We start from the raw sequence: 11348 nt of genomic DNA on the forward strand, positions 1-11348 counted from the left end.
AGCTAAACAAAGATCAATCTTACCCTTTCCTTCTTCCAAGAGACCCAAAAGATCGTCAAAAGCAAATCTGTTTCCTTTTCCTCCACTTCCACTTGAGTATTCTATCTCCTGTTGTTGTAATGGCTTCCTATTTAGTTGTCTTTGGGAAGGCCACCTCTCTACTTACGCCCTGTGAAGGGTGATTGGACCAGCTCTTGGGCATTCAAGTTGGTTAGACCCGGTCATTGGACGAAGCTAGAGCCAAGAGAGCAGAATACTGGCTGGGCTTAACTAACCCAATTAACTGTGTGTATTAGAAAATTTTGCTCAAGAATTTGCTCAAGAAGATTGCCCAGTGCAATCTTCATTACTTCACCTGACGGCCTGCTTTTAGAAACATTGTTTTGCAGGGAAGATACACTTATGAACTCCCAACAATATGGCTGCCCAAACAAGACTAGCACAGTGACAATACCAATTAACATGCCAGTGTAGATGAGAGACATTCCCCGTGCTCCCAACCCTGCATGAAGAGCCACATGGATCAGTGGCTTCTCAGAAGGAGATCAATTGTATCTGGGAATGAGCTTTCACAGAGGTTGTCTAACCCCAACTGGTCCTCTCTGGACATGTGCACATGGGAGTAAAGCTAAATGGACTCAGTAGGTTATATATATGTGTGTGCACATATATCTGTATGCACATTGGGCCATAAATAAATAAATAAATAAATAAATAAATAAATAAATAAATATATTTAGAAGCTCTTGGGTATAGTGTCACAGATGTATATCCATGGAATAGTAATAATGTAGAGGTCATGAATTTGGGATGGGAATCTGAAAGGAGTTGGACGGGGAGAGGGAGGAAGTGGGACTGATGTAAATGTGGTGCTGATGCATGAAATTCTAAAAAAGAACTATTTTAAAAAGTCATTTTGTTGTATCAAAATTCTCTGCATAAAATTTAGCTCAATGATAGCCACTGGAAATTCAGTCAGATTCATGTGGCATGTCTGTCACCTCAAGGATGAAAAATTCATAGGCGTACATTAATAACTCCAAAACCCAGAACTGCAAAATATCAGTCAACTCCAGGTCCACATTTGCTTCCAATAAATGCTTTTGGCTTATAGTTACATTAAAATTACACGGGAAATACAAATATTCAAGGTAAAAGGCATGTGACAGATACTACTTTACCCGTCCAAGAATATTTTATCTTTTGATGAGGAGAAGACGATGTGACTGCTTGGTCCCCTTGGGATCCCAGAAGGCAAAGCGAACCATGCAGCCTGAGAAGGAAGTGCTATCAGACAGTCATCTCCAGCGGCCAACGAGTGTGGTTAGCATGGTGCTCCGAAAGCAGGAATATCTCATTTTCTTCTCCTGGGAGTACAAAGTGTAACAACATCTAATGTCTTGTCAAATCCTTCCTCTGTTTCTTGCTCATTCTTCCAAATGGCTATTCTCCCAAAAGGCAAACATCATTTGAGTTCCAGAATTTGGATTTAGCCCCGGAGTTTCTCTAAACACCACTTGTCTGATGTTTCTTTAATATGGAGATTAAACGCAAACATGAAATTAGCTTCCTTGGAACATTCACTTTGAACTTAGCTTTCCTGCTACTGAGGAGATGGTCTTTTGAACTGATGCCTTGCCACATCGACAGTGTGTTCAGAGCTTGGATGTCGGCCAGCCTCACTTAGCCCTTTTTCTTTATTTAGCTTGCTCAATATTATTGGCAGGTTGCTTCCACCAAGACCCATATGTTCTGAAGAGCTTTTGATAACTTCAAGTAGATTCGATATCTTTCATGGGAAGTTGTGCTTGCTGGGTAGAAAGACTGAAGCGCCAATTGTCATAGCAGCGACTGCAGAAGTTGAGTTGCTTTTGTTTCATTGGACATAGAAGGGAATACTATGTGGGCCCTCTGATTAAACTTTTGAAGTAAAATGTGACTGAATAACTTTAGATTAAATGGTGTATCTTTCCTGAATGACCTTGGAAGATATCTTGAGATAAAATGAGCTTTCTTTGGTTTTATAATTTGAAGATCAGCATTATCATACAGGGAGAATTTAGTCTTACACTATTTTATATACTCAACAGAAGATAAAGACTGAAAATTAGGGGTGCTGATTTGTTTTGGAAACACCACTTGTTGGTGAACCAAGAGTGACTTTCTAATTTGGTCCTCTCATTTTCATAATGTTAAAGCTTGTGAATATTAGACATGGGAAATATCCTGAGCTGTACATGACAAATTTATTGTATGATGATTTGACTGTGTAAGAAAAGCTTTATGGATTTGATAGTGGGTTTTCTACATATTTGGATGTTGTATACAGTATGGCTAGTCATCTTTTATGCGCAGTGAGCAGTACTTTAAGGCTAATAAAGTAAAGAAGTATCTTATTTTGTGCATTTTCCATACTCAAAACTAAAGTGGCACATGTTAACTTGGGAAGAAGGAAAGCAGTATAGAGAATTATTAGGCAGTAAAATAGGGTAGAGCTATGAAGATAGACACAGTAGGTGAAAAGTTGGGATTTATGTATATACATATACATGCACATGTACATATATACACATATACATATTTCCTGAATGACCTTGGAGGATATCTTGACAAGTAGATACACGTATATGTGATATGTATATGTGTATTTGTTCTATAGGTCAGGAAGCATAGAAGAAAAACATGGTAGCCAAGAGAAGAGACTAGGTAGTTGCTTTGTGGGACCTGTGAGCTAGGAATAGATAAATAGAGTCATCAGTGCCCGGGTGTTTGATTTCAGTGGCTGTTATTTTAATGATCTTAGACAAAATATTTTCAATCCAGCATGTAATTTTTTAACTTTTTCAATATTTTTCTTTTTTGTTTTTCTTTTTTATATATACATTTATATTATTACACACATATATAACAAACTACCTACAGCAAGAAGAACCATGGAACAATCAAGAATTATATAAATGTTACATTCATAGTGTTTTGACTATTTGAATTTGGCAACCTTAAGGAGAACATCTTTCTTATCATGGTGAGTCTAAAATTCTGAATGTAAATCAATATCTATCATATCTCATATCTATCAACTTAAAACATCTACCTAGACTTAAAAACATTTTAACCCCTAACAAACTAAGCTTAATTGTAAAACTAAACTATCTGGTCTTCAACCACATCAGAGACTTGAGAAGGAATAAAATTAATTATCTGAGTAGACAGGAACTTCAGATTAGCAGCTTTCAAAATGAGAACATGACAGAGACAGTTTGCTGCCTGAATAGTCACTCAAAACTTTATAGAACATTGGAGCATCATCTTCAGCCTTCTGGCCCAATATATCTGACAGACAAATTTGTGAGGCAGGAACTATTGAGGTCTTGCTTACCCTGTCTTGGCAGAGTTTGGCTGTCGACAGCATGTAATTTCTAACATTTTAATAGACATCAGTAGGCATTAGTGAAAAAGTAAGTTCATGAATATTTTTACTTAATTTTTTTTTATACGTTAAAATTTCCATAATGTTGAACTCACTTGCCCCTCTATGGATCAGGTTTTTATTTAGAATCTATATACTTTAATTTATAAACATTTTATATTTGACTACTTTGATTAAGTGCTTGATCAGTGAATCAAAATGTACTAATTAGTGATTGGCCAGAATAAAAAAAGCAACAGATCTTACTTGGTGAGGGTAGTATTTTATTACTGTGAACACTTGACTTTCAAGAACAATGGCTCTGCCATCAACAACTGCTGGAGAAGCTGTAGGGAAAGAACCTTTCTACACTGCTGAGGGGGGTGTAAATTAGTCCAGCCTCTATGGATATTGGTGTGGAATTACCTTATGACCCAGCTATGCCAACCCTGGGTATATGCCTGAAGGGCTCTAAGTCGGCGTATCAGAGAGAACTGTGTATCCATCTTGTATGGCACTCTTTGTAGTAGCCAAGTTACAGAATAAACCTAGGTTCCTGTAAACAAATGGACCCAAAAAGAAAATGTGGCACACAATGGAGTTTACTCATTTATAATAAAATCCAAGGCATGTGATCTGCAGGACAATGGGTGCAACTGAGATCATTATATTAAACAAAATAACTCTAACTCAGAAAGACAAGTATTGTATGTTATCTCTCATTTGCAGAATGTTTATTTTTTTTTTCATTTTTTTCTCCTTTATTAATTTATTCTTGTTACATCTCAATGGTTATCCCATCCCTTGTATCCTCACATTCTTCCCTCCCTCCCATTTTCCCCTTATTCCCCTCCCCTATGACTGTTCCTGAGGGGGATTACCTCCCCCTGTATATGTTCATAGGGTATCAAGTCTCTTCTTGGTAACCTGCTGTCCTTCCTCTGAGTGCCACCAGGTCTCCCCCTCCAGGGGACATGGTCAAAGGTGAAGCACCAGAGTATGTGAGAAAGTAATATCCCACTCTCCACTCTACTGTGGAGAGTGTTCTGTCCATTGGCTAGATCTGGGTAGGGGTTTAAGGTTTACCGCCTGTATTGTCCTTGGCTAGTGCCTTAGTTTGAGCGGGACCCCTGTGCCCAAATCTGCCTATCATAATGTTCTACTTGTAGGCTTCTAGGACCCTCTGGATCCTTCTACTTTGCCATTCTCCCATGATTCTCTCATCTAGAGTCCCACTAGAACGTCCTCCCCTCTGTCTCAGTTTCCTGGTAAGTGAAGGCTTTCGTGGGACATGCCCCTTGGGCTAATATGCAGATATAAGTGAGTATATACCATTTGAGTCTTTCTGCTTCTGGGTTAACTCACTCATTATGATCATTTCTAGCTCAATCCATTTATCCACAAATTTCGGGAATTCCTTGTTTTTAATAGCTAAATAGTATTCCATAGTGTATATGTACCACAGTTTCTTTATCCATGCAGAATGTTTATGTGTGTGTATGTGATGAACACAGAAGTAGGGCTACCCGGGGGCAGGATTGGGAGGGAAAGGAGAGTAATAGGCATAGCATTTGTGATAATCTCACATTGAAACTCTTTTTGTATGATAGGCAAAAAAGGAACACTATGCAGGTAAATAAGAGCTTACTTAAAATTGATATAGTTAGTCAAGGCCAAGCACCTATTCTCTGTCATATTATATTAACATCGTAGGGTTTTCTTTTTTCTTTCTTTCTTTTTTAAGGGAAGACCATTTGGGAAGAAAGAGGCAGCAAAGTTGGAGGCAGGAGTGGGAGGTTGGGTGCTGGGGGAAAGGACAAGAGAGGTCAATGGAGGGGGCAAATATGACCAAAGAACATTATATATAAATGTATGAAAAAATCACAATGAGATCTATTCTTTTTTGCAATTAATTTATGCTAGTGCAATGCCTAAAAAGTAGAGTCATCACTTTTGCATTAAACTTTTAATTGGAAGTGGGACAGAGGGGAGGACATCCTATTGGGACTGTAGGTGAGAGAAGCATGGGAGAATGGGGAAATAGAAGGATCCAGAGGGTCCTAGAAACCTACAAGAAGCACGTTATGATGGGCAGATCTGGGCCCAGGGGTCCTGCTCAAACTATGGCACCAGCCAAGGACAATACAGGCCGTAAACTTCAAACCCCTACCCAGATCTAGCCAATGGGCAGAACATTCTCCACAAGTAAGTGGAGAGTGGGGTCTGACTTTCATACGTACTCTGGTGCCCCATATTTGACCACGTCTCCTGGATGGGGAGGCCTGGTGGCACTCAGAGGAAGGATAGCAGGTTACTAAGAAGAGACTTGTTATCCTATGAGCATATACAGGGGGAGGAAATCCCCCTGAATCACAGTCATAGGGGAGGGGAGTAAGGGGAAAATGGGAGGGAGGGAAGAATGGGAGGATACAAGGGATGGGATAACAATTGAGATGTAATATGAATAAATTAATAAAATATATTTAAAAAACTTTTAATTGGAGTTAGCATTGACTGACTGTACTAGGCGTTCTACAAACATTTTTTTTTTTTAAAGAAATCACTATAGACAGCAGAGGATCATGGAGTTTAGGTAGAACTGCAGAGGCCATACAGTGAGTGGGAGACAACGTCAGGTCATGTCCATGGACAAGTCCGTCATGTATCATTCTGACCATTATCACCATAGTGCTGTTGGTCTGTGATGTTCATGGCAGATATTTCCCGGAAATATTACACTTTTCCTTTTAATGCCCAGGTCAGCTGCTAATGTCTTCTTTGTGTATTTCCTGGCTATGTCTGACAGGACCATCTGCTTGTTTGGGGCAGGGGGTCCTGAGAAAGCTTTGATTTGAGACAATTTGGAAGCATTTGTGTCAATTCTCAGGTTCTGTCTTCTGACCTCTTGATATTTCTGAAAGAGGTGGCAACTTTAGAGGGTCATGAATGCTGGATAATAGGATTCTAGAACTTTCTATCTCATACCCTTTTCTTGGTTGGCTTGCCATCTTTTCGAAATTTTGGAGATTCCAGAATAATTCTAGATTAAGTTGTGAGCAAGATACTGGGGTTTCTCTGGAGAAATCTCCGATCTAACCTTGAGGTACAGTATCCACAGAAACTGTAAGGAATGTCCAGAAGAATCTTGTTTGACGATTCTCCCAATTCCTGTAGACACACCTCTACAGTCTCCTTTTTTATGACAAAATATATATTCATATATATTTTGGAGAATTTTGGAGAAACATTGCATAATAAAGGTGATTTTTATGGCCTAGTACCTTTTTTTTTCTTTTAGCCTGAACAAAAGTATTCTGGCAGTGGGAATCAGCAAAGGGTAAATTCTGCAAGCAATTGAATAGTGTGTGGTCTTTTTTCCCTGTTGCTGTTAATTTTAAGGTAGGGTATAATAAATGTTATAATTATTATAGCAGTATTTTCTTTCCCACTATCAATCAATAAAAACACAGATACCTGTTATATTTTAAAATAGCCTTGCTTCACTTGGGGCAGGACAGATATTAATCCTCTAAACTACCTTCCATATCTCTCTTCCCTTGTCCCATGCCATCTGCTTCTAATAATTTTTATCGAGCTACCTCCCATCTATAATCCCAAATACTTGCTAATGTCCTTCGTCTGGGCCAGATCCTCCAGCCATGCTGGCCATGTGCTTCTTCCTCCACTTAACCCATGGTGGCAGCCTTCTTCCTTCTCCTCTTCCATTCCTGTCTCCTCTCCTTCCAAGATCCTTCACTCCACAAGCCGGAGTACTTTTTCCATGCTTACCTTCTTTTGGCCCTGCCCAGGTATTGGCTTATTATTGGTGAAACAGGAATACATTTTTTAGGCAAGGTTACAAACATCATTTTGGGGTATGTGAGAATGTGTTCCTCAAGGCAGCAAGTAGGCTTCAAAATACATCAGACCAACCTCTGTCACCTCCCCTTCTTTTTCTCATTTCCTTTCTGCCCTTTACATTTTACATTCGGCATATGAGTCTGTGCTGGTGTCTGGCAAGATAAAGACAAGGCAGATAAGGATCTAAAATATATGGATAAATCTTCCTGGTTATATTTTCATTTATACAGAGATAAAGCAGGAACAAAAGAAGAAACAAATCAAAAGTTAATATGCTAGAGGAGGCCAACTTTCACTTTTAAAATGAACACTTGCTCGGGGACACGAGTGACCAGGCTTTGTTATGATACTCAGAACACAGCTGTGGCCATCCTCACTGAGCTGCAAGCCTAGTAGTATAGGACAGAGCCCTGTACTCAGGTCTTTTTTTTTTTTTTAAAGGGTTTCTTTTTCTTTCTTTATTTCTTTTTAAGATTTATTTATTTATTATTTATACAGTGTTCTGCCTGCACTCCAGAAGAAGGCACCAGATCTCAGGGTAGATGGTTGTGAGCCACCAGGTGGGTGGTAGGAATTGAACCCAGGACTGTTGGAAGAGCAGTCAGTGCTCTTAACCTCTGAGCTATCTCTCTAACCCCTGTACTCAGTCAGGTCTTTATGCAGAAGAATTAGTGCTGACTCCCACAGAGTGAAAACAAGGAGTTTTCATTGCACTACGAGCCAACTATTTCTTCAGAGGAGCATTCACGTGACCTGGACTTTGGGGAGTGGATTCGAACCCTGGATGAGCACCTGCTGATGTAGCACAGCCTTTGCTCCATGCCGTGCAGCTTTCTAAAACCTCAGCACACTGTGTCAACCCGAGAAGAGCCTCTTAGGCCATCCCTGCGGGGCAGAGCTTCTGACATTTTACATATGAGCAAACGAAGCACAGACAGATTCAATGCTTTGTCCAGAGCCACTTAGCCAAGGAGAGCTCCCTCGGGAGCTAAATGCCAGGCAATCCAGGCCCCCAATCTATGCTGTTCGTCAACCTTGGCATAAACAAAGTCGAGAGCGGGAAAGCTGCGCGGTGGCAGACAGCAAGGAGATCACTGTGACCTGAGAATACAGGCTAGTATGGGTGAGCTGTGGGAAATAGATTACAAAGTAGTTGGGGGCCATGTTGCGAAAATCTGAGCATGAATTTCCTTTGGCAGGTGAAAGGAAGCCGCTGACGATTTCTGAGTGGGATGCGTTGTCTTGGGAGCTGGACTGTGGAAGATTGAGGCTGTAATACTGTCAAATGAGGGAGCCAGGACAGGGAGAGACGTTAGGAGCTGAGTGTGCCGAAACCAGTGACAATAATGCAGGTTATTAAAAAGGGAAGGAAGGTCACAGAGCCTAGAAACTTATCGGACCACCTAGAAAGTATGTCAACCTCTGACCTCTGAGGAAGCAGTGGTCACAAAGGGGTTAACCGAATATGCTTGCAGAGGAGGTTTCTGGGGCATTAACAATTTCTGCTTTTCTTCAGTTGTAGCGGATGTCCTTGTGATAGGAGAAACAGTAGAGACATCAAAAGTACCTTTTAACTCCACAATTCTTTCTAAATTTCTTTAAACTTATAGGCTATACTGCTGATTTGCAGACTTCAAAGTACACAGAAGGATCAGGGTCAGATTGAAAAATTATTTCTTACAGTCTGATAAAATATGCATGCACATCTCATGACCTGCCATGGAAATTATTTATGTGCTAATGTGACTTTGTAACATTAATTGCAGTTTAATGTCACTCCCTACACCCCCGTCCCCAAAGTCGCTTTTTCTCTGAAGGCTGTGGTAAATAAATTTTACTTGTTTATGCTGTATTTTACAGGTCTATGTGCTCCTCAAGGGTTTTGAGGAAATAGACCGAGAAGAAGAACTGGAGTATGTTTCTATGGACAGTGTGGGCATCGCGATACCTCCCCTGCTGTCCGTGTTTAAAACTTGTTTAGTTTTTACCACCTATTTAGAACATCATCTCGTTGTATATTTGTCATACTTCTTCTCAGAATTGACACTCTGATCTTTACTTATTTTTTTTCCTCCAGTGTGTTCGAAGTTTCTCTCCTTCAGCTGTTTAGAAGGGAAGAAGCCGAGATAAAGACAGGATAGTGGAGATATTTCCCTGAAATGCACGGGTTTTCCTGCTTTACACTTGTGAGTTTCCTGTTAGTGTCAGAATCTCTGTGCTTCTGTGGATTAAAGGTTTGCTCTCTGTGTGTGTGTGCGTGTGTATGTATGTGTTTGTGTGTGTGTGTGCAAGTGTGTGTGCCTATGGGTGCTCATGAGTGTGCAGGTGTATGTACTTATTTGTACCTGGCCACGCAGAGGCCAGAGGTCAGCCTCAGGGTCTCCTCCTCATGTACTGTCTAGCTTATATTCTTTTTTTTTTTTAAATTTTTTTTCTCCTTTATTAATTTATTCTTGTTACATCTCAATGGTTATCCCATCCCTTGTATCCTCCCATTCTTCCCTCCCTCCAATTTCACATTGCTCTGAGGCTAGGCCACCATGCCGAGCTGGCTACCTAGGGAGCTCCAGTGATCTGCTTGCTTCCACCTCAGCAGCCGTGAGGTAGCAGACAGCAAGGAGCCCATGGGATTACGAGTGTGTGCCACCATGCTGGACTGTCTCAGGTTTCAGTCAGTGGTGATCTTTAAATGTTCTTGAGGCGAGTGGGCTGTGTTCATTCTTGATTGTGTGGTATTGTCACAGTTACAGGCCCTTTGACTTCTTCAAGGATTTGAGGCAGTGAGGGAAATGGGTTTTAGATTTTCCCATTGATAGGGGTGTGTGTGTGTGTGTGTGTGTGTGTGTGTGTGTGTGTGTGTGTGTGTGTGTATGTGTGTGGGTAGGTGTGTGTGTGTACGTGTGTGTATGTGTTTGTATGTGTGTGTGTGCACGTGTGTGTATGTGTGTGTATGTATGTGTGTGCACGTGTGTGTATGTGTGTGTGTGCACGTGTGTGCACATCAGGAAGGGTCTTTTGAAAGGAGAAATGATGACCAATAGGTCTGGAGGGGGCCCTGAAGTTCTGCATCTCTAATTGGTCTGTGGACTGTATTGTGAGAACTCGATCAGGGTCCAAGTTCCTGGACTTAGGACTTGTTAGCTCTGTGACCTTGGGCAACTCACTTAGTAACTGCTTCTAGTTCTTTTTCCTCAGTTGCTCTGTACTGCAGGGAGATTTAGAAGATAATGTCTGCAGAAGCCTGGTCTGTGGAAGATGTTCATTCAAGCAACAATAGACGCTGACATTTATCGTTTGCCACTCTGGGTGGAGCATCATGGGCCAGCCTGGAAATCCATGATTGATTTGGTGACTATATCTGGCTTTGGAGCAAAGGCTTCTGGGTGAAGTTCCGTCCCTTCCGTGTGTTACTGTGGGATTACAGGTGGGTAATATCCACTGTTGGTAGATTTTATTTGCAAACTGAGGAGACTGTTAGAAACCTGTAGGGTTTCCTTAAAGTCCCTGGGACCGTAGCCATGCATAGCATACACCACTCTGTCTTTTAAAGTGTTGGGGTAGGATGAGGCATGCTAGCTATCCTGTGGTTACTTCTTCTGCCTATAAATTAATTCAACAGCATTTAATTCTTAAGATCCCTAGCACTTTCTCTCCCTGCCCCCATAGGCTGGTTACTGCTTTGATGAATTCTGGAGGTCTGCTGTGGTTGCAAACTGAAGCAACATGGACAATCGTGAAGTATCACAACTCAAATTCAATCAGGATACTAAGAGAAACCCGTTCAGGGCTGAAGACAAAATTGCCTTAGGCTGCCTTGCAAAGGATCATATCTGCACCAATATGAGAGCTTATAAAGCCATTCAAAACACTCTCCCAGTTATTTGGATAATTGTCTAGAGCTTGCCTCCAGATTCCAGTCTTACAGAAGAGGCATCGACAAACATTCACCAGCAAGCTTTGAAAATTATATTAAATTATTTAACACACTAGGGGTATCAAATGTAAGTGGTACCACCAAAGGGGAAAGATCTTTATTAAGAAAATAAATTACAACATAAACAGGCATTTTGGAAAAACA

General features: G+C 40.7%; 1 long non-coding RNA gene across 1 annotated transcript; it reads left to right on the forward strand.

Annotated features, from left to right (window-relative positions):
• Window positions 1-2976: 2976 nt before the first annotated feature.
• On the forward strand, window positions 2977-11077 carry LOC311600369. Its single transcript, XR_014780224.1, has 4 exons — window positions 2977-3025; window positions 9348-9456; window positions 10466-10694; window positions 10937-11077. It is a non-coding gene; the product is annotated as an uncharacterized lncRNA (long non-coding RNA).
• The last annotated feature ends 271 nt before the right edge of the window (window positions 11078-11348 follow it).

This window comes from Acomys minous, assembly GCF_964271855.1.
Source record: "Acomys minous genome assembly, chromosome: 6".
Taxonomy (NCBI): domain Eukaryota; kingdom Metazoa; phylum Chordata; class Mammalia; order Rodentia; family Muridae; genus Acomys; species Acomys minous.